General features: G+C 39.8%; 1 protein-coding gene across 1 annotated transcript in view; it reads right to left on the bottom strand.

Annotated features, from left to right (window-relative positions):
• atrnl1b (attractin-like 1b) overlaps positions 1–23,902 on the bottom strand; it is an 843,599-nt gene that overhangs the window by 215,059 nt on the left and 604,638 nt on the right. The gene's annotated exons all lie outside the window — the stretch shown is intronic.

Genomic DNA, 23,902 nt, shown 5'->3' with positions numbered 1-23,902 from the left:
TATTAATTTCGCAACAGCAGAAGCAGAGACACCCTATATATACACATACATAAACACATATATGTATAAGTCATTTAAGCTGCAAGTTGAGAGATATATATGTTATTAAGGCAAATAATATTTTAAGTTTCATAAATAAAGACAGAGAAATCAAGAATAGGAGGTTATACAGAACCTACGTAAGACACTGCATAGACATCAGCTGGTGCATTGTGTACACTTCTGGGTGCCACAGTTTAGAAAGGATGTGAATGAATTGGAGAGAATACAGAAGAGGTTGCCATTCTTGCCACTAGCAACAGTTCTACAATAGTCATTAAGGTCTATCGTTCCCATGCAAAACTTATATTCAAAATAAGATTTTCAATGGGCAGATTTCTTGCTGTAAGTTTATTTCCTATGGATTCTTCCTCCATTAATTTGGAATACTTTAATCTGAAACTCCTCTTTTCATTTCTAAGCAATAAATTTTAATCATTCTGGTCTACAACTCATACAGTATCTTTAGAAGGAAACCATGCACATGCCACAGAGATTGGTTTAACAATAATCTTTTAGTCTTTGTGTGACTAAATATAATGGTCATGAATGCGCGGTAGTGCAGCCAAAGGGTAACAGTACTGGTAGTGCCCCTATCTCTAGATCAGGAGGTCCAGGTTCAAGTTTCACCTTCTCCAGAGGCCTATAATAATATCTCTGAACAGGCTGATCAGAAAGTATCTATAATTGTCATGTAAAATCACAGATGTTCTCCATTGAAAGAAAACATCAGTTTGATTGAATACACATCATTTTAAAAATACCTGGTGAAACAGAGAAACATGCGAAGGGCAAGAAGCATGGGGAAAGTCTTACCTGCATAAAACAAACACAATATAACTGAAATTATCCATCATGTAATGTTCTACATGCGGGTGAGATTATGAAACACATATCATAAAAGATACATTGCATTAAAATATGCACTGAGCAAAACATAAAAGCAAAGCACTGCGGATGCGGGAGATCTGAAATAAAATTGGAAAGTGCTAGAGAAGCTCACCAAGGCTGGCAATATCTGTGGAGAAAGAAATAAACTTAGCATTTCGAGTCTGGGTCTGGTATACCACTTCTTTGAAGTCATATTGGACCTGGTACATTAAATTTGTTCCCCTCTCCAGAGAAGCTAACAGACCTGATGAGTTTCTCCAACACTTTCTGTTCTTAAAGCATAAAAGATATTGCTACAAGTTAGGGATCTTTGCTATTAATCCAAGGCAATCTCAAAATACTCCTCAAAAATTCATTAAATGAATTTCGTGTAAAAAGATAATGACGATACGTTTATCTCATGTATGAGCATGCTTATTCCATTGAATAATACCATTTTATAAAATCTGATGTATTTGAACAATGTTCCAAGGGTTTATTACTACCATTATCTGTTGTCTTAATTCTAATGAATTACTACATCATTTCTTCTTGACTAACCTTGCAAGAGTCTTTTAATTTTTACAAGACAAATTGCTAGTACATAATCTGATCAAAATATCCAGTTTTCTCGCTGAATTCATCAGCACTTCAGCCAAACACTTATTGGTGAGACTTTTCTTGTGACTTACGAGACATACAAAATATTAAGAGCTAGATAACAACCACCCCAGATGGCTGTTGATCATTGTATTAACTTGTTATTAATTACACATTAAACTGGTGCTTAACATGGAAGCAGAATGCAAAACATAAGTGCAACTACATTGGAATTTTACACCACATTATAAGGCAGGAGTACAACCTCTATTACTTTTGTTGCTACTGGTCTGAGGTTTCTTAAAATTTGCTGTTTACAACACCAATAATGATCTGAGAAATGGTGCTCATTTTGTTCGCATGGAAATGCTACTGCAACAATCAAGCTCTGATGTCTACTCAAATGCAGAAAAACAAAAGACATTTTAGAGATGTATTCATTAGTGCTAATGCCTTGATAAAAGCATTTTGCTGACGGACTCAACACTGAAATGTAATGAATGGAGTGAAGTCACTCTATTTGAGTGGTAGACACAAGTTAAACTCATCTTCTGAAGTTAAATTGGTCCACTTCAGGCTAATTAACCTTTTAACATCTTGGCAAGTGGAAAATTCTGTCAGATCGTGCTCCTGAAAATTGACCATTACAACAAGATAGTCTCATCCCTTCAGGATTAAATTCCTGTTGGAGATTTAAGAAAATGTAAACTCTGACAAGTAATTTTTAGAAGTTCCTTTTCCTCTCTTTTACCTACAATGTTAATCCAATCTCCCAATCCTACTCATCCGGTGGGATTTAATGAAGGTAAGGGGGCTCACACTCACCAGCTGGAAAACCTGTCTGTTGTCTGTTTTCAGAATGGCGCACTGATTTAAATGCCACTCAGGCAATTAACTGGACAACGGCAGGCCTTCTCCAGGATGAAGGACTCCAGGGTCAGAATTCCTGCCTGGTTACAGCTGCATGTGGGAATTACAGAACATCGAGTTGACCCAGACCAAACACATCTGTAGCAAGTGTTTGCAGCTCAAACAATTGTCAATAAGAATTGAAAAGCTGGAGTCTGAGCTGCAGACATTATGCCATAATCACAGAAGAGGAAAATTACCTGGACACTTTACTCCAGGAGGCTGTCACATCCCTCAAATTAGATCAGTTAAATTTGTGATCAGGGACAAGAGCATCACTGCAGGGTAGGCCTGTATGGGGACCTAAGGGGTAGCTTTCAAGGAGATTTGGCCGCTGCAATTTTTCAAAAGTTGAGAGATTCCTGTAAGCTGTGCAAATAAGCATGGCAAGGATTAACAGGGAACTGACATGGTACCTTGGTACAGGAAACATTCAAGTGGGACGAGGCAATTGGAATCCAGTAGTAATTGGGAGCAGTGTTATTAGGGGGATAGTGCTGTTTCCTACAGCTGTGAGCACCAAAGGCTTTTTTACCTGCCCGGTCCCAGGATTAAGGAAATCTCCTCAGGAGTGGAGAAGAATTTGGAATGGGAGGGGAGGGATCTAGTTGTTATCCTCCATTGTGGTACCAACAGCATTGATAGATCTAGAAAGGAGGTTTTGGAAGATTTTGAACAATTATGAATGAAATTACAAACCAGAATCAACAAGGTAATAACCTCAGATTACCACTTGAGCCATGTGCAAACTGGCATAGGATAAATAAATTCAAGGAGTTAAATGCATGGCTCAAAGATTGGTCTGGGAGCAATGTGTTTCAGCTCGAGGCACTGGCACCAGTACAGAGGTAGAAGGGAGCTATTCCAGTGGGACAGGCTTCTTTGGAATCATGCTGCAATACACTTGAATCATTCTGCAATCAATGTCTTGTTGAATCAACAACTAGGGCTTTAAATTAAATTCAGGGAGTGAGCTGTTGTTCTCAAGAGGGAATTTGTAGGTTTAGAAAGAAAAATTGCATTGCAAGGCAGCAATTGATGTGGACTTGATGGGCTCTTATGTCTTATGATCATGATCTTATGTGGTAAACCAGACATTTCTGAGAAGTGGTGGCTGTTACCATAAATAGACTCAAGAGATCCAGATTCCTCCATCGGCCCAGGCAGAGGGAGTGATAGCAGGAGGTGGTCAGAGTGGCAGGAACAGGGGAGGTGGGAAGAGAGTCTGCACTGAAGGCTGACTCTCTGTGAATTTCCCTTCATCCTTTCCCATGCCAGATATTTTGAAGAGGCATTGAATGCAGTTGAACAAGAAACAGCCTTGTGTGAGACTGTAAACAACACAAGGCCACAACTCGCTGTGAGGGGGGAAGTAATACCTCCAGCTGCCGTCAAATGCACCATTACGGATGGTATTAAGTTCTACCTTTTATTTCTCTTCCTTTTTTTTCATGCATAGGATGAGGGCATAGACTAAGTCAGCATTTATTGCCCAACTCCAACTTGCCTTGTGAAGATGATGCTGTGCTGCACTCTTGACCTCGTGCAGTTTATGTGATTTAGGTACACCCAGAGTGCTGATAGAGATGGAGTTCCAGAATTTGACTCTGCGCCAGTGAAGGAACAGCAATATATTTCAAGTCAGGACAGTGTGAGGATTGGAAGACAACATGCAGGTGGCAGTGCTTCCTTGTCTCAGATCCCAGCTGATGTTATAATGGACAAATCAGATCCAAGACTGAAACCTGGCTTGATAGATCATATTTTGATTTGCATTGGCTTTAACAAAATGGTCTCTCACTGAATTATAAACACTTGACGCAGCAGATTTTGCTTTAATTCTAAAACAGAAGTTAATTATCAAAAAAAAGATAAATTGGAATAAACCAAGCCACCCACTTTTAAGAGATAGTAGGAACTGCAGATGCTGGAGAATCTGAGATAACAAGGTGTAGAGCTGGATGAACACAGCAGGCGAAGCAGCATCAGAGGAACAGGAAAGCTGACGTTTCGGGCCTAGACACTTCTTCAGAAATTTAGAATTTCTGAAGAAGGGTCGAGGCCTGAAACGTCAGCTTTCCTGCTCCTCTGATGCTGCTTGGCCTGCTGTGTTCATCCAGCTCTACACCTTGTTATCTCACCTACTTTTAAGATGAACTTAAGATTTTTAAATGCACAGTAAAAGTGCAATCCCATTATTTCAAAACACTTATTTATAAATTGAGAAGATCAACAGCTTTTGTACAGTAGCAATAACACACCCCTGGTATGGCATTGAAAAATACCACCCATACAGTACTCACACAGGAATCTCTGTCTCAAATACCTTGGTAGAATTAAGTCACCTGTGACTTTAACTTATAGTCTGGAACTGCAAATATTCTTCTCCTGGAGGCATTCATGCACCTGAGCTTAAATGTACTCAGCTTTGAATAACCTCTTCAGGATTTTATCCCAACACTTCTGGTCTGGAACCAACACTAACTCTTTACTGTAAAGCAAACTGGTTTCACTGTATCCTTCAATTCTTAGAAGCACCGGTTCGCATAGCCAACTTCATCCGAAGACTTCACAGGACTGGATAAAACTCAAAGAAAAAGTAAAATAAAAGATGATAGTGTTGCCTGTGACATTGTCTGTAATGTATGATTCTGCATGAATGTCTATATCATGCTGCTGCTCTTCTAATTCTCACAAGAGCCCACAGATGTTAGTCAGGGGGAACTGGAAGAGCCATTTGGGCTGTATGCCATTGTCGTGTCTGGTGCCATGGCCGTGGTGGCCAATCCAGTTCCATTGTTTTAATAAAATTTTGAAATGATTAGATTCAACTGAATAGCCTGTGAGACCTTATCAGAAAGTATTTAAGAGTCAATCACATTTCTGTGGATTTGGAGTCACCTGTCAGTCAGAACTGGAGAGGATGGCAGTGTTCCCTTTCTTCAAGGGCATCAGTTAACCAGATGGATTTTTTACAATAATCAGAAATAGACATTATAATACTAGCCTTCAATATCACTTGTATTTTTAATGAATTGAAGCCAGATTTCACCATCTGTCATAATGGATTTCAACCCATTCTCCCAGAGCATTATCTTGGGCCTCTGGATTATTCATCCAGTGACAATACACTATACCACACTACCACTACCACCACCACCACCACCACCACCACCTCCCCTCTGGCACTGACTGTACATTTAATTCACCCATTCTACAGTTTCTTCTCAGTCAAAGTAAAATTTGATTGTCAAAAAAAAGGCCGTATGCCCAAATCCAGCAGAATGATTTTATTTTCCTCAATAAAATTAGTTGTGTTCCATCTCTTTTAAACATGCAGAAAGCAAACTGACAAATGAAGTAAAGGAAAACTAGAACAGATGCAACCTTCTTAATCTTTACTTGTACAGTTGCAATAATTTTGGTTGTTTGCCATTGCAGCCCTTGTTCACACTCAGTAAAATATATAATCTCATTCAATGGCTTGGATAAGATTAGAATGCACTGTCATGAACTAAGCAGCACAATTATCACACAGAATACACGCTCTATACCAGTATAACGGTAAAGTACATTACGCAATTTTGGTATTTTACTTAAAATGGAATATTCTTCTTTTTATGTCATTGTCACAAGAGAAAAAAACAATGATTAAGGGCTATAATAAAATAATGTGTTGATTTTCAGTGTTAGGGTAATTGCATAGTAATGCCAGATACAAAAGAATGTTTTATTACAAATTTCAATGCAGAGGTTATATTATTGTTTCACTGGTTTAGGAACCAAGAAGTCTTCTACTTCATTGCTTTGTAATGTGACTTCTGAGAAGATAGTAATACACTTGAGAGAATCAGTAATAGCAAATGTCACTTTGGATTATGCATCTAGATTACCGTGAATTATTTCAAGCAGTGTGGTCTGCTGATACAGTAAAATCCAATTAAATATAATAGAAGTGCCTTATAATGCTGTCCTAAGTACTGAGGATTTAATGTAAATAATAAGAACTACCACAGCATAGTCAGTCAGTTAACTGGATTAGCTGGTTTGTGATGCAGAGTAATGCCAACTGTAAAGGTTCAATTCCCACACTAACTGAGGTTACCACGAAGGACTCTCAACCAATCCCCTCGCCTGAGGTGTGGTGCCCTTAGGTTAATTCACCACTAGTCGGGTCTCTCTAATAAGAGAGCAGTCCTATGGCATGGTAGGAATATGACAATTTAACCACAGCATGTTTGATCAGAAAAGCTCCATCTCCATACAGAATCCCTATATTTTGTTAGTTGGGAATTACTCATTATTGTTATGACTGTGACAGGAAGAAGTCACTGATAATCAAGCTCCACGACTCCACCAATCTCACTATTAATGTAAATGTATTGATTTAATAACTAAAATGGCCAATTGGTTCTCTTTTGTACTACTATTCAAATAACAGAGACTTTTACCAGGCTTCCTTAATGAACTCAAAATAATCTGTTCATAAATCTCATTCTTAATACATGTGGCAAATACTGGTCAATATCTAAAATTTACTCTGGAATTAAAACCATATGCCCCTAATCCCAAACACAGACACACATAAGACAACACAAAATCATAACACTCTCAGCACCGATGATGCTTTAGACAAAAATAAAGGCAAAAGGAAAAACATTCCCATCACCACGACTCCACATGATCCAGTGGATTTCCTGATGACAACGTTGAATAGCTGATAACCTTAGACTGAAAGAAGACCTTCAGTTTAGGTTGAAATGAAGATGGATTCAAGTCTTTGAAAAGTGAACACAGCTCAGCTTTTTATAAATTATAAGGGAGTCAGAAGTACTGATAATTGGAAACAGTTCCCAGGAACATTTACGGATAAAAGAAATTTGAAGCTTCTTCTGACATTATTTTTTCCCTTACTTGCCATTAGTTCTAAACCAGAAATCTAAGTTCTGAAAGGGTTGCTAGGCAACCATTAGTATAAAGGCCTATAACCCTTTCACAGTTAGATTTTACAGGTTTTAAGAGCCATAAACCCTATCTCTTATCTCCTTAAAAGCTTTGTTTATTCTCCAATCACTTAACTTGCTGTAAACAGCAGGCAAACTAAAGCACATATTAAATTGTTGACATTTTCTGCTCATGTCAGAAAAAGTCCAAATGGTTCCATTTCTTACAATTTTGCATATAGTACTTAATAAGAATTCTTAACAATACTTTCATAGAAATCTTAAATATCAAATTAACCAAGCCAATTGTTGAAAGTGTAGTTCAACATCACTACCACATTATTTATTAAAATGATTTAAAAATGAAAATTATTGGTGAAGATATTATTTCTTTAAGAATGAAGACCACACTTTTACTACAAACACAGAACTTTTAACATCAGTCATTCACTTACAAACTTTGCTGTTTAATCTGTTGAGATGCAAATAATTTACTACCTGCTCTAGATTCAAAAATCTGTATGTAGTAGCCTATTGTCAGTAAAAACTATGATGATATGATCCTTAATTTATATTAAGAGGCCGTCCTTTTGCATAACATTTATTTCCGCTTTAATAAATGACAACCTCTTCACTTCATGCTCTGCAGGTTAGTTAACTACTCCAAACAGGCAAAGATAAACACAGTCAATTGTAGCAGCATGGTGGAAAGACTCACTTGAGTTAAATCTATACAGTTACATACAATCAGTAAGAATTGCAGGCATTGGTGTCGACTATTTTTGTTGAATCTTTATCCTTACACTACTTGGTAGAGAATTCTTTTGGCTTATTTTTTGCACACAGCATTCTCTAGATTACTTGTGCCTTGTTTTTTGCATGCAGCATTCTCTAAAACTGCTCAGAGGTTATTATTGCTGTCTTACTCTGTTTTTATCAACACAACTGATATGAACCATTATTTGAGAAAATCAGTTCTATCACCCTTGGTCTCTACAAAACAGATGTTTCCCAGAATAAAAGAATACATTTTTTTTCCACAGTTTTGACATTAATACTCGACCCTGTATTTCTACAAGAAAATTGTTTTAAAATATGGAGGTTTTCCCTTCTTCTGCCTCATGTAAACAATAAGATTTCACCAAATGGAAGTTTTCACTACCTCAGGATCTTTTTTTAAACTGGAAAAATTATTTTTCAGCAATTGTTTTCTGTATGTTAACAGTTTTGCACTTCTTGTAGACCATAATTTTGTTCAGTTTAGCCTATTAATTTTGTATTGTGTGAACTTGCCTGTGACATCTTTTGCTGAAATATACTACTGGCCACAATGACCACAAGACATTAAGTTCACAAAATGTCTCAACATTACAGGAAGAAAATGACACATCATAGGCTGGAATAGATGGTTTCAAGATTACATGAAACATTGGAAAACTGGAGGATACTAGTACTGGAGACAATGATACATATATATACCAGGATCTACACAAGCTTACAGACTAGTGTAAATGCCTTCAATACAGTACAATGTACCACTTAGACTTATACAGAATCTATATGGAATATGATAAGGTTGGTTTCATGAGTAAATGATACAACACTAGAAAATCCGAGTTTCAAGGTCTGGTTTGTGCTCAGTTAGCTAATCTTATTTGGGAAAGCATTGCATGCATTTCTTTAGACAATATACTTGGCTTGGCTAATGGTATGTCTCCTATTTATTGATATTTTGACTGTCCTATCAGTTTCATCTATTTCAAACACAAATGATATATTTGTCAGAGGTAGTAGGAACTGCAGATGCTGGAGAATCCAAGACAACAAGGTGCAGGGCTGGATGAATACAGCAGGCCAAGCAGCATCATAGGAGCAGAGAGGCTGACGTTTCGGGCCTAGACCCTTCATCAGAAAAGGGGGAGGGGAAGGGGGTTCTGAAATAAATAGGGAGAGAGTGGGAGGCGGATAGAAGAGGGATAGAGGAGAGGATAGGTGGAGAGGAAACAAACAGGTCGAAGAGGCGGGGATGGAGCCAGTAAAGGTGAGTGTAGGTAGGGAGTTAGGAAGGGGATAGGTCAGTCCAGGAAGGACGGACAGGTCAAGGGGGCGGGATGAGGTTGGTCGGTAGGAGATGGAGGTGCGGCTTGAGGTGGGAGGAGGGGATAGGTGGGAGGAAGAACAGGTTAGGGAGGCAGGGAGGAGCTGGACTGGTTTTGGGATGCGGTAGGGGGAGGGGAGATTTTGAAACTTGTGAAATCCACATTGATACCATTGGGCTGCAGGGTTCCCAAGCGGAATATGAGTTGCTGTTCCTGCAACCTTCGGGTGGCATCGTTGTGGCACTGCAGGAGGCCCAGGATGGACATGTCGTCTGAGGAATGGGAGGGGGAGTTGAAATGGTTCGCGACTGGGAGGTGCAGTTGTTTATTGCGAACCAAGCGTAGGTGTTCTGCAAAGCGGTCCCCGAGCCTCCGCTTGGTTTCCCCGATGTAGAGGAAGCCACACCGGGTACAGCGGATGCAGTATACCACATTGGCAGATGTGCAGGTGAACATCTGCTGGATGTGGAAAGTCTTCTTGGGGCCTGGGATGGGGGTGAGGGAGGAAGTATGGGGGCAGGTGTATACCTGTACTATAGCTCTTTTGGCCTCTGAGAAACCTGCAGCTGTTGGGACAGAATATTCATTCCCCAGCAGAGCAATGCTTTAATGATCCTGGCAAGAGAAGAGCCTGCAGTAGAATTCCTGATACTAATTAGGAGCTTTATTCCTTTGGGGATTTGGTTGGTGACAATAAAACTAGGTTTCATTATCGAAGACAGGGCCCCCGCCACCTACATTAAAATCCACTCATCATATTTCATTAATAAATAACAGGATTGTCCTTGAGAATGTCTGTGCATAAATTAGCTGTGTGATTTTCTATAATGACTACACTTCAAAATACCTAATTGGCTGTAATGCAATGTAAGTTTCTCCTCTGTACATTAGCAATGTTCCAATGTAAAGAGGGAAATCATAATACCTCATTGGGCAAGTTCAACCAGATTCAGAAAATCTGATTTTGCAGGTAGAGTGTAAATGCACTTCAAAAATTTGATTGCCTGCTCCAAATGCAACTATGGAAACTGGTGATTTTTTGTCAAATAAACTGTTTCTTCCATTTTAAGGGTAGCCTTTATGTGTTCATCCAAGCAAAAAAATTAAATATATCTTTAATAAAAAACAGAATTCTTTCTAAAACTGATACAGAGTTGGGTAATTTGCATTATGCATCGTCACTCCGTTTGTTGGTCCTCTCCTACCTTTCTGGTCAATGAGAAGGGCATACACATTGACATTAAAGCATTCTGAATTTGTCCTAGCAGTTTGACAGAGTGAAATTATGCTGAGCAAGGAACTGACACCTAATTGAACAGACTCAGTCCAGAGAATAATGGAAGCTGGGAACACTGAGATTGAATTTAAACTGCGGTCAGCAGAGGGCAAATTTGCAAAATCTATGTCAGAATGGCCCAGATTTTGTGGCTGGGTGGGACAGGATTGATAGGGAGCTGTCAGCATTTGCCCTCTCGAACTGATTGCAACTTCAGAAGATTGGGCTTCAGTGTGAAAAGCCTCAGGTTTGGGACTGTCAATCAGAACTCACAAGCAAGCTGTGTTATTTGACTGCCCCCCACCCCTAACTCCCAAGTCACTGAAATGAGATTTAACTATCCTGCTCTCACACCTATCAGGTGGAAAGGTTTTTAACAACAATGTGAGTAATAACTTTCCAAACTTTCGTGTGTTCACATGGGAAAAGCTGTGGATTTCTTCTCCTGGTTGGGTAGCTGTGAAAATCCTTCAATGCTATTGGCTGCTTGAAGAACTTGATCACATCACTGCAGTCTAGGTTGGTAATCCCGAGCAAGGAATGTTATTGTCATAATGCAATTAGGGGCGGAGTGAAATTTCTTATTAGAGACTTCACAGCGAGGCTGGCAGAGGGTATCCCACCTTCATTACTGACTACAGACGTTGGGCCATTATCAGACATGTAGGACACATTTCATTGAAAACTCTTTCACTCTTGAAGGTTTCTTCAGCATTCACAATGTCAGGCTACATGCAAACCGACTATTTAATAGTGACAGTAAATTACCTGCAGTATTTTCTCTGGCTGAAATTTCTAATGGGCCAAACAGAGTTTGAATAAGAATTTTGCAAAAGTTACATAATTCACAAATACATGATTAAATTAATTCACTCAGTTTATATTTCTGCTTTTAGTGCCTTCATTAAAGTTTTCACTTGAAGACTTCTGGCTGTTCTCAGCAATGCACTTAGATGCAATTTTCATTCAGCATCATGATACCATAGCTGAATTTAGATTGTTTCGTCTGAGCAATGTAATGTTATATAATGTTTATATCTGTTGATATAAAAGTTTCCCTAAGTCTGAGTTACATCAAGATTTTATAGTATGCTTGTCGCCACAAAGGATAACACATGTTCTTGCTGTATCTTACCAAACTTACCTCATTAATTTGCAAATCTCAAAAAGGCAAGACAAGACAGATGTTGTGAGCACCCAGGTACAGTCAAAGTGAGCAAACACTGTGATAGAAAGTGAAAATTCCGCAGATGCAGCCCGATTTAGTCCATGAGCTGGGCTTGTGTCCTTGCTGTACCATTATAAGTTTCTGGTACAGTCCGAGGTGCAAGTTTGAAGTGCAGAAAAGTGAATAATAGACGTGGACATGAGAGATTTTAGAGACTGCCACATTTCAGGTGCTGATGTCCACAGATGCACGTGCATGTGTGTACATGCTCTGATAGTTGCTCCCTGGTTTCCAAACTGGATGTTGTTTGGAGCAAGCAATAAGGTGAGTCCACCAGGTAATTGCTTTGGTTTCTTTGTTGAGGTTTCCTGATGTCTAGCTTGTTTGAAGAATTTAGTAAGAAGAGATTGTGAATATTAATAAGGCGACTTGTGGCATTTACAAGGCAATTAACAAGCCAATTAACAAGCCATAATGACTGTCAATTAGCATGCCACTGCTGGAGAATTAGGATTTAGATATTCAATGCAAAATTTCTAGCATCTGACTTGTCCTTGTCACTACACTATTTATACAGTGAGCCCAGTTAAGTTTCTCGTCAATGGCAACACCCAAAATGTTGATAGTGGGAATTTAGCAATAATAATGCCATTGAATATCATACAGTCATAGTTAAATTCTCCTTTGTTGAGATGTTTATTGCCACTTAATAGTCTAATTCTGAATATTATCCAGCTTTTCTTGCATGTGCGGATGAACTGCTTCAGTATATGAGGTGTCATAAATGCAATGAACATTGTGCATTCATCACTGAACATCCCCACCACCGGCCTTACGTCAGAGGGAAAGTCACTGATAAAGCAGCTGACGTGGTTGAGCCTGGGATACTACATTGAGGAACTCTGCATTTTCTCAGATGGAGATTATCAGCCTTCAACAATGACAACTATCTATCATTGTGCTGGATATAACTCTAGACATTGAAGAGTTTTTCTACTCCCTTTAATTTTGCTAGGGTTCCTTGGCACCACACTAAGTCAAATTGTATCTTGATGTCAAGAGCAATCATTCTCAAACTTTTTTACAGTGAGACTGACAGTGCAAGAATGGAGATTCTTGTCAATTACAAACTGCACGTGCTGGAGTAACATAGAACAAAGTGAAAGCAGTCTCCACATTTCTGCAGGATGCACAGTCCTGAAACAGCTATCAGCTTCAGAGTACTAATGATAAAACTAAACTGCCATTGCAAAATCCTGGCAGATAAAATGGTTGAAGGGCAGAAGCAAAGGAAAAGATAGATTGAGAAAGGCTGACTCTCATATCATTCTGGTGTCAGTTTCTTTTTCAAAGAAACAAGTCAAACAGTTCAGAGTCAAGAAATAGTTATGGAGGAGGAAGGTACGCAGAAAGGAAGTAGAAGTGAGAGATGTAGAGGCAGAACAAAACAACAATGACAGGAAAGAGCATGTAATTGGGACATACAGCCAAAGGATGACTGCAAATGTAAATTCAGTAGCTGTCTGAAGTGAAAGATGCTGGAATGTCACACCTGATGAGATGTCAAGAAATCTTTGAAGGGATTGACTTGTACAGGAAGAAATACATTCCAAACTGAAGTGTAATCTAATGGGAATTAACACAAATTGTGAGCATGATGGAGGAAAAGGCAGCAGTCTGAAGAAAAGATATGTTTTGTGTCTTTCCTCTTTAAGAATACACAAGAATGGGGATTGAAAGCTGGTTCAACCATGGTCCATGTGGCCAGGAAGCCAGCTAAAAGGAAATAGGATAAAAGAAAAACTCTGCTAGCCTGCCACCTTCAAAGGAAAATGATAAAAGAATTTCAATTAACCTGCCAAGTCAAGAAACCCAATGTCAACTGCTTGACTAGTAATGATTGACTAGCTACACTTCATAATGATACACAGACTAAACTGTCTATCTTTTAACTTGGATCCTCTTTCTGCACTCACCTCTCATTTACAATCTGTGTGTATATGTGCTCTATTATTATTTCTTCTTGTGTTTAGTAACTAAGAAACTCACTCTTTTGTGAACTCAAGAAAGTCATATTAAATTGGTTCCTTTGAAAATCTAAATTTATTTCGTCGAGAAAAAGGCATCTACAAAAGATGGATCCCTTTTTAAATTTAACTATTTGTGACCAACCATAGGTGGGATAAAGGAATTGTGAATAAAGAAGGGGAACAAATTCATGCCTCCTCAGCCGGAGCTTAATCATTTGTAGCATTGATAAGGAACAAAATCAACTTGTGAAATCTTGCCAGGGATTCGGTCATAACTCCTGACAGAGAATGTCCTGTTTACACAGAGAATGTCCTAATTGATAGACATATAAATTTAAGGGGAGAACATTGTATTCAGCAACAGGAACTGAATTTTTTTATGCGTACCTTAGTCCAAATATTGCCCAGTTTTTGAAACCCCTTTCTCCTGAAATTAACCTCATCTCAAACCCCTCATTATGAAAAGAGCTATGAGGTGCTACTTTGTAAAGCTTTATTATTTGGCTAAGAATTTAGTTTGATCAGAAATAGAAATAGCAGCAATCATAATGAGAAAAACAATTGCAGCATCATATTTGTCTGAATGCTTACCTGCTAAATCATTGTTAATCTATAATAGTGTGCATTTTGCTTAAGCTAAGTCAATAGGAAAAGCATGATGAAACATTTTTGAAGTAGAAATAGTTTTAAAATGTCATATGTTAATTGGATCACTTCTAATTTTATGAATGATAAATGGTTCTTCATAGTAGGTTAATCAACACAATGTATTCAATTTTCTTTGAATTGAATCGATAGTGTATTAGGATAGCTAAGTTTAACTTTGTGGCTTCTAAGTAACTAATCTGTGTTCTTTGGCAGAACCTACACAAAGAACTTCCTGAACTTTTAAGCATTGTAGGGGTCCCCATATAGCAAGAGACACACAGAAATGAGCTCATCACACATCCTGCACTTTTGTGCTACATTATTTACCTCCCAAAAACAGTGAGAAAAAGGAATCCATGAGTCATACATGTCATATTTAACATTTTAGTCTATTGGTAAAGTTTTCCTGTTATCTGCATCAGTTATTATGGGATACCAGAAACAAGTGGATGTACCTCAATGTTGTACATTGTGAAAGATAATAAGGTTCAGGTCACAGATTATTCCAGGTTCTTGGTTATTGATTCTGATACTCAAATGATCAATGATATGTCCAATCAGTAGATAAACTTCACCTTGTCTATGTAACAATGGAGTGGAAGACATCAAAATTTCAACAAAATATATTTATAACAAAATTACATCGATAGCACTGCTCTCGTACTCAATTGTTTTTCATTCTGTGTTATTGCTGTAATTCCAATTTAATACTACAATCTTCAGAGATACAAAGTTTAAGGACTAAACTGAGCTTTTAATATATATGATCAGTAAACAAATTTTGTGTTACAAATGTTTTAGACTGCTTAATTTATCTTCTGATAAAAGACAAAGCTATAACAGGAAACAAAAACTCCTTTAAACAAATAAATTGGTATGAGACAATATTTCTAAGCACAGAACTATTTCTGACTGATGAACATACTTTTGTAAATTACTATTATAACATTTATATGGCGTTTATTTTAGAAATTTGATTTTTTTCCTGTGAAGGTTGAAGTGTTTTTGAAGTAGTTTCATGTAAGGAATAACATACCATATTACCAATGAGAGATTTTACCAATTCAATCAAAAAGTATAATTGCTTTTGCTATAGCAGATAAGTGTCAGCCAGCTGGATTCCTTGATAAGAACACTTATTAAAGATGTGTTGTGTTTGTGAAAGCATCTCCAACAGTAAATTTGTTTTGTGCAACTGTGTAAATGTGTGTAAAACACATCTGTTGGTAGCATACAGTACAAGGTAATCGCATGAAAGGTTTGAAAATTCCTGAACAGCATGAAGGACGATTCACAAATCCAATCAACCAAGCATTGTAACTACGTGTAGCATTAGTGAGACTACGATTAGTGAAGCATGCATCATCCTTTTTCCCTCAGGGCTAGTTTACTTTTATATCAACTCTTGTTAGAGAATTAACATTGAAAGAAAGCTAACACTTAATTATGCTGATAAATCATGGCGACCTGAGATGCAAAGGGAGAAGTAAAACCAGACTTCCTGAGGAGGAAAGGTGGAACATGAATTTAAGGTCTCATTTTCCAAATTTTTATGTTTATCTAGTAGCACGGCCTAGTTGCTTATTATTGGCCATTTAATTTCCAATGGTTGTCAAGGTAAACCTGGTTTTCTACCCAATTAGCGTATGCTGCTTAGAATTAGAAGATAAAACCATAAATAAATCTTATCACATTCCAAATGGAGAACTGACTGAAAATTTAATGTTCAGAAATATCATGGTTATTCAAACAGAAATGGCACTGTTTTGTGTTGCTACCATTTTGACACAACACAAGTTTGTTAAATTTGATGGAAATGATTGTATATTTAATGTTAAAAATGTAAAAACTATTCAAGGTCTATGGTGACATCACTGTAGCTTTTGAATACCTTTATATACAATAGGAGTCTGGATGAAGTCAGATGTTCTCATTTTGTGCTGAAACACAAAGCTAATTAAGTATTTTTCTTTTGCGCAGTTTCCACTAGCAAATCAATTCACAGCTGTGGAGGCAAAGCACACAAATGGTAGCAGTGCAAGCCCATGGAGAGCAACATTGTCTGAAAGTAATAGGTTTCCTTTTCTAATGATCAGAAAGCTAATTGTTTGGCTATGGTGTCATATGACAATGCTATCAGCATAATTTCAAGGCTACCAAATCTGTCTTCTACTAGGTTTAATGCTTATGGATTAAATAATACAACAATAATTACATTGGGCACACTTTGGTGGATTGAGTCAACAGTACAAACTAGCCATCTGTTCAATAGAGCTCTGATCTATAGCATGTTTTGTCTGAATAAATTAATAGGAAAATAATCATGTCATAATTGCAAAGGAAATAAAATATTCAACCCCAACAGCTTCACCAGTCCTTACTATTTTTGTGGTGAATAGCACCTACCAAAGTTGACAATGCTAAATGGTATGACCCTTGTTAAGGTCTGATGACACTTATCACTTAAAAACCCAGTCCCAGGCAAAGCTGGTCTGAGGAGAAAGAAGAAACATGATCCGATACCATCTGTGATTCTTTGCTGAAACAATATCATGTAACAAGCACCAAGCACTGTGCACAATAAGACAGGCAGTTTGGCGGGGGTGGTGGGGGGGGGGGGTGGGGGGGGGTATTGGAGGATGGGATAGGTAGATGAGATGGGAAGTGGAGGTGAAAGAATTATTTATCTGCACAAAAATGTATCTCATACTGCCATTTAAAATTTCAAACTGTAAGAATTATAAGCAGGGGCTTAAATTCAATCCTGAACAGCACATCAGACAGATAAAATTTTGTTTTATTCATTTGTGGGATATAGGCTTTACCGGCTGGCCAGCACTTTTGCCGATCCCTAGTTGCCCTTGAGTAGGTAGTGGTAAGCTGCCTTCTTGAACTGATGTAGGTAGATCCACAATGCAATTAGGGAGGAAATTCCAGGACTTTGACCCAGCAACAGTGAAGGAATGGCAATATATTTCCAAATCAGGATGGCGAATGGCAGGGAAGGGAGCTTGCAGGTGCTGGTGTTCCCATGTATCTGCTGCCCTTGTCCTTCTATATGGAAATGATTGTATGTCTGGAAGGTGTGGTCTAAGGATCTTTAGTCATTCTTGACATAGTACACACTGCTACTACCAAGCGTGAGTGGTGGAGGGTGTGGATAATGTGGTTGTGGTACCAATCAAGCGGGCTGCTTTGTCCGGGATGATGTCAAGTTTCTTGGGTGTTGTCAGAGTGGCATCCATCCGGCCAAGAGCGGAATATTCCATCACACTCCTTACTTTTGCCTTGCAGATGGTGAATAGGCTTTAAGGAGTCAGGAGGTGCGTTACACGCTGCATCATTCCCAGCTTCTGACCTGCTTTTGCAGCCGCAGTGTTTATGTAATAATGCCAGTTGAGTTTCTGGTCAATGGCAGCCCAAAAGATGTTGATAATGGGGGGGATGCAGTGGTGGCAACACCACTGAATGTCAAGGGATGGTGGTGTTAGCTTCTCTTATTGGAGATGGTCATTGCCTGGCATTTGTGTGGCACAAATGTTACTTGCCACTTGTCAGCCCAAGTCTGAATATTGTCCAGATTTGTTGCATTTGGACATGGACTGTTTCAGTATCTGAGGAGTTGTGAATAGTGCTGAATATTGTGTGATCATTGGTGAACATCTCCATTTCTGACATTATGCTGGAGGGAAGATCATTGATGATGCAGCTGAAGATGGTTGAGTCTAGGACACTAGACTGAGGAACTCATGCAGAGATGTCCCGGTGCTGAGATGACTGAGTCTTACAACCACAACCATCTTGCAAACTGCTAAGTACGACCTGAACCAGCGAAGAGTTTGATACTCATTGATACCAATTTTGCTCAAGCTCCTTGATGACATACGCAGTCGAATACAGCCTTGATGTCAAGGGCTGTCACACTCACCTCTGGAATTCATCTCTTTGTCTATGTTTGAACCAAATTTGTAATGAGTTCAGGAGCTTAGAGGTCCTGGCAGAACCCAAACTGGGTGTCAGTGAACATGTTATTACTGAACAGATGCTGCTCGATAGCACTGTTGATGACACCTTCCATCACTTTTCTGATAATTAAGAGTAGACTATGGGTCAGTAATTGGCTGGGTTTGATTTATTCTGCCTTGCACGTACAGGATATACCTGGGTAATTTTCCACATTGCCAGGTAGATACCAGTCTTGTAACTGTACTGGAAGAGTGGGAAGAACAAGACAATTTCAATTGAACAATGTGCACCTTAGTTTTCTTTGTTTCAGTATTGTGACCAGTCAATACAATGTTTGCTAATGATACTGTACATGTCTGATGGGGCTCAAGCCTGTAATAGGGAATCCATAAATGGATACTCATTGTGTTAACCTAAGAATGTTATTGAATCTAAATACTCATATGAAAAGAAATGAATACGATTTAAAGAAAGGCAATTGAAAATGTAAATTAAACTGCAATTACAAAACAGAGACATATAAGGAGCATAAAATGGCACAAAAATTTCCATCTACCCCTATATTTTCATTTTCCAACAAAAAGGATCTTAAAAGGAAATTTTAAAAAGTAATATTCTCTGAATCATGAAGGTTTTGTTGAAGGCCATTTAAGGAAAAATAAAAGTAGAGTTGTTTAGAGGTTTAGTGGGGAAAGCGTTTTTAAGGAGAATTGAACCCTGGACTTTCACTCAGACCTGACATTTGTCAACAGAACAAAGGGCACTTAATGGTGTACGAAAGAGTTGGAGTCTGAGGGCATCGACCCGAAACGTCAGCTTTCCTGCTCCTCTGGTGCTGCTTGGCCTGCTGTGTTCATCCAGCTCTACACCGTGTTATCTCAGATTTTCCAGCATCGGCAGTTCCTACTATCTCTGCTTTAATCACCCTTTCTGGTCACTACATAGTGCAGTAAAAGACGAGAAGAAGAACAGCTAGAATCACTGAGATGTCACAGCAGTGTCAGAATAAACAACTTGAGAGAGATTTCCTGTTGAACAGACAGTCATTTGAACTTTCAGGATGCCCAAAGCAGGCAATATTAAAAACTCAACTATGGTGTTATGGAATCACAAATATTTATCTAGATAATCATGCATCCATTTGTTTTAAATAGCATCCTAATCCACAACATTAATGTCAATGGGCAGCATCTTAAAGGGGTCTGAGTGATACAGGCTCTGATAAGATGTACAGCAAAATCAGGCGACATGTATAATGAGAGATAGTAGGAACTGTGACATCTAGATATTGAGACCTTGTTTGACTTTTTAAGACTTTCACAAGTGTGGCAGGGTTTTTGCTAGGCTGTAGTGAAATGGCAAATTCACAGGATTATTGTTTGTTAAGTACCTTGTAAACATAACTCACTTCATTAATATTCAATCTTCCATCTTACTATCTTGCCAAACAAGCTAAACATTAGGAAAACTTGACCAGAAAACAACAGCGTGCACCTGGTGGATTCAGCTCCCCACTTGCTCTGAACATTGTCCATGTTGGACACTGGGCAACAACACCACAGGACACTATCCATGGGCATCAGTCACACACACACTCTTCATCTATGGACATTAGCATGCATTATGATCATTCACGACCATCATGGAACCACTCAGATCCACTTGCAGGCCACTCAGGAGACACAAGATTTGCATTGCTGGGTACACTGGCTACTAATATTGAGAATGCTGTGGCAGGGACACTTAGTGAGTGCACATGGACAGACACCCAGCTCATGGGTCGGACCAGGCTGTATCTCAGCACCGCTCATTTTCTCTTAGTGCTCCTTCATGTTGCACCAACTTGCATCATCCATGTCAAGCCTTCCTACTGTGTGTTTTACAGGCCATTTAGTGCAGACATACAGATAGGCTGCTTGTCATCCTTGTCAGTACCGAATGGCTTAATGGGAGGGTGGTCAGGAACATCTTGGTGAATGGCACACAGGGACAACAATATAATACCTACGGCACGTGCTCACACCATCACGTTCATTCATCTAATTGGCCAAACTGGCGGGGGATAGCCCAGTCAAGTGTGGATTGCTGTTAGTCAGGGGCACAGTCTGCGCAGTCCAACAGTTTCAACAGAGTCAGTTATCCGTTTGGAAAGGGTATGGTCGGGAGATGTATCCCAGAGAAGTCAGTCCTCCAGGTTCAACACAAGCAGGCAGTTGAATTGTGTACTGTTTGTTCGAGAGCTCAGCAATCAGAATCTAATCAGTCATGACTACAGGCTGCTTGACAAAGTCAGGGGCAAATACAGTCCTGGATATCTTCCCAGCAATGTTTCAGAAGAGTTTGGGGGATTAGTTGGAGTTCACTGACTGAGGGGTGGCGTAGTGAAGGTGAGGAGGGGAAAGCGGAAGCAGGTATAGTAGTGGAGATGAGGGCGGTGATATGGAGCAACTCAAACTGAATGGACCAAACAGCATCGGCAGACATGAAAGGGTGTGGTTATTAGCTGTGACCACCACTATGGCCACCACTCCGCAAGGGGAGGAAACAGGGTGGACATCACTAAATTGTAAAGCCATGGTTCAGAGGATTGGAAGGATAGTCATTGATGAAGTTTAACATAGTGGCTCTCCACATGGGGGGGTTGGGGGGGCACGGTGTTAAAAAGGCTGTCGATTTAAGACAAAGTAGGAGTGGACATGCAGGCTCAGCCGGCGGATCTGGTGACCAGGAGGGGCCAGGTGCTGTCCAGCTCAATGTGTATTCTGTGTTCACTTTCCATTCTCCAGAAGCGAAGCACTCCTCAGCAATCATTGGAACATGCCCAGGATGGATGGAAGAAGTGTCAGTTTAATGGTTGAATGTGTGGGATCCATGTTTACTGGACACCACAACGTTGTAGCAACAAAAACACAAAGAGGCCATTTGCACAGCTTAGTTACTTTGGATATACCATGATTCTATCGCCCACTTCAGATGCATTCAGTTTGAGGGTGCTTAGGGGTCAGCTGCTGGTCAAAAGCGGGTTGCAAATTGAAATTGGTTATCTCAATAACGTTGACATCAATGACTGTACAAAAGTCTAGTGTTAGCAGAGAGGAAACCTCCAAGACCCCGTGTGAGCCATATGTTTGTATCCTCATCTATCATATCAGTGTAAGAATTGGCTGTGCGGAATGCAGTGTGACATTCAGCATTCAGTGTGGTGTACAGTTGGGAGGGTGACGTTGCACTGGGAGGCAATCACTTTTCACTGACACGTGGTGGTTACTCAGCTGTACAGCACCTTCAACAAGTTACAGCAAATGCTGAGGCAGTTTGTGGATGCTCTACGCATACATGATTATCCACATTAAGAATGTTTCACCGTGTTGTGAATGGTGCTCAGCCTTCATCTGCAGTGTATGTCACCAATTACTGTTTATTGCTGTCACCAGTTTAGGTCCTTTGCACCAAGAGTGATGGGCAATGGGGCTGGTGAGATGTTGGCTAGCGTGGCTGTCTATCTAAGAAAGCAGATACAGGAGGATCAGGAGAGACCACAAGCCCAGTAGCAGTAGCGGGCTGACAGTGAGGACACTAAGCATCCAGTTCAGGGAGAGGTCGATGGTGCAGGGCCCCTCAGAATGCATTGGTTATGCAGGTGGCCCAAAAGTTTCTGGACCCAATTCCACTCCCTGGGCATGATCAAGACGCAGTGCCAACAAAGTCTCTGCATGTTGCAGGTCCTGGTGATGGAACTGTGTCAGATGCTGGAGCAGGACCAGATGGCTTGGAGGAGTTGGAGACTGAGGTTGTAGAATTGCTCGGCAAGCCAGTGTGTTTGGTTGCAGACGTTTCGTCACCTTCTAGGTAACATCATCAGTGCGCCTCCGATGAAGCGTTCGTGTTCTGTCCCACTTATTATTTATATGCCTTGGTTTGCTGGGGCGGTTGGTGTTACTTCCGGTTCTGTTTTTCATTGGTTTGTATATCGGGTCCAGTTCAACGTGTTTGTTGACGGAGTTCCGGTTGGAATACCAGGCCTCCGGGAATTCCCTGGCATGTCTCTGTTTGGCTTGTGCTATTATGAATGTGTTGTCCCAGTCGAATTCGTGTCCATCTTTGTCAGTGTGTATTGAGACCAGTGAGAATTGGTTGTCTCTCTTGGCGGCTAGTTGGTGTTCATGTATGCTTATTGTCAGTTTTCTTCCAGTTTGGCCTACGTAAAGTTTCTCATGCTCCTGGCATAGTATTTTGTATATTACGGTAGTTTTATTGGTTGTGGGTATGGGATTCTTTACGTTCGTCAGTAGCTGTCACAGGGTAATTGTTGGTTTGTGGGCTATCCTGATACCTAGGGATCTGAGCAGTCTTGTGGTCATCTCTGATATGTCCGTGATGTACGGCAGGGTGACTAGTGTGTCTGGTCGTGTTGTCTTCCTGTCTCGGAGGTAATGGCGGATTGTGCTTTTTGGGTATCCATTCCTTTTAAAAGCTTCATGTAAGTGCTCCTGTTCTGCTTTGTGCAATTCTGGGTCGCTGCAGTGTGTTGTGGCTCATTTGAATAATGTCCTCATGCAGCTCCGTTTATGGGTGTTGGGGTGGTTGCTGGTGTAATTAAGTATCTGGTCCATACATGTTTGTATGTGGAGAACATGCAAACTCCACAAAGACAGTCGCCTGAGGGTGGAATCAAACCCGAGTCCTTGGTACTGTGAGGTAGTAGTGCTAACCACTGAGCCACCATGCTGCCCTTGAGACAAGCCATGGGGTTGTACTTGGTAATTAATACAGAGTTTGAGAAGATGCGGTGGCAGAACTTGCTAGATCTGACAGCAGAAAAAACCCTCCAAATAAACCCAATGCAACTTGGACTTAAGATCATAAGAAATAGGTGGTTCGGCCCCTCAAGCCTACTTCACCAATCAGTAGGATGACAGCTGATCCAACACTCCTCACATCTACTCTTCTGCCCTTTCATCTTAACATTTCATTCCCCTACTCATCAAGAATACATCTCAGCCTTAAATATATAAAAGGTCTCTGTCCCGCAGCTCCCTGTGGCAAGCAGTTCCAACGACTCAACTCTCTGAGAGACGAAATTCCTCCTTGTCACTGTCTTAAAGTGGCACTCCTTAATTCTGAGACTATGCTTTCTGGTCCTAGACTGTCCCATGAGGGGAAACATCCTCTCAGTATTTACCCTGTCAAGCCCTGTAAGAATATGTTTCAATTAGATCACCTCTCATTCTTCTAAATTCCAGTGAATGTAGTCCCAACCTATTTAAACTTTGCTCACAAGACAATCACTCTATAGTGAGAGATAGTAGGAACTGCAGATGCTGCAGAATCTGAGATAACAAGGTGTAGAGTTG

The sequence above is a fragment of the Rhincodon typus genome, chromosome 20 (assembly GCF_021869965.1).
Source record: "Rhincodon typus isolate 14 chromosome 20, sRhiTyp1.1, whole genome shotgun sequence".
NCBI lineage: Eukaryota > Metazoa > Chordata > Chondrichthyes > Orectolobiformes > Rhincodontidae > Rhincodon > Rhincodon typus.
This window is presented reverse-complemented; position numbering and strand designations above follow the sequence as displayed.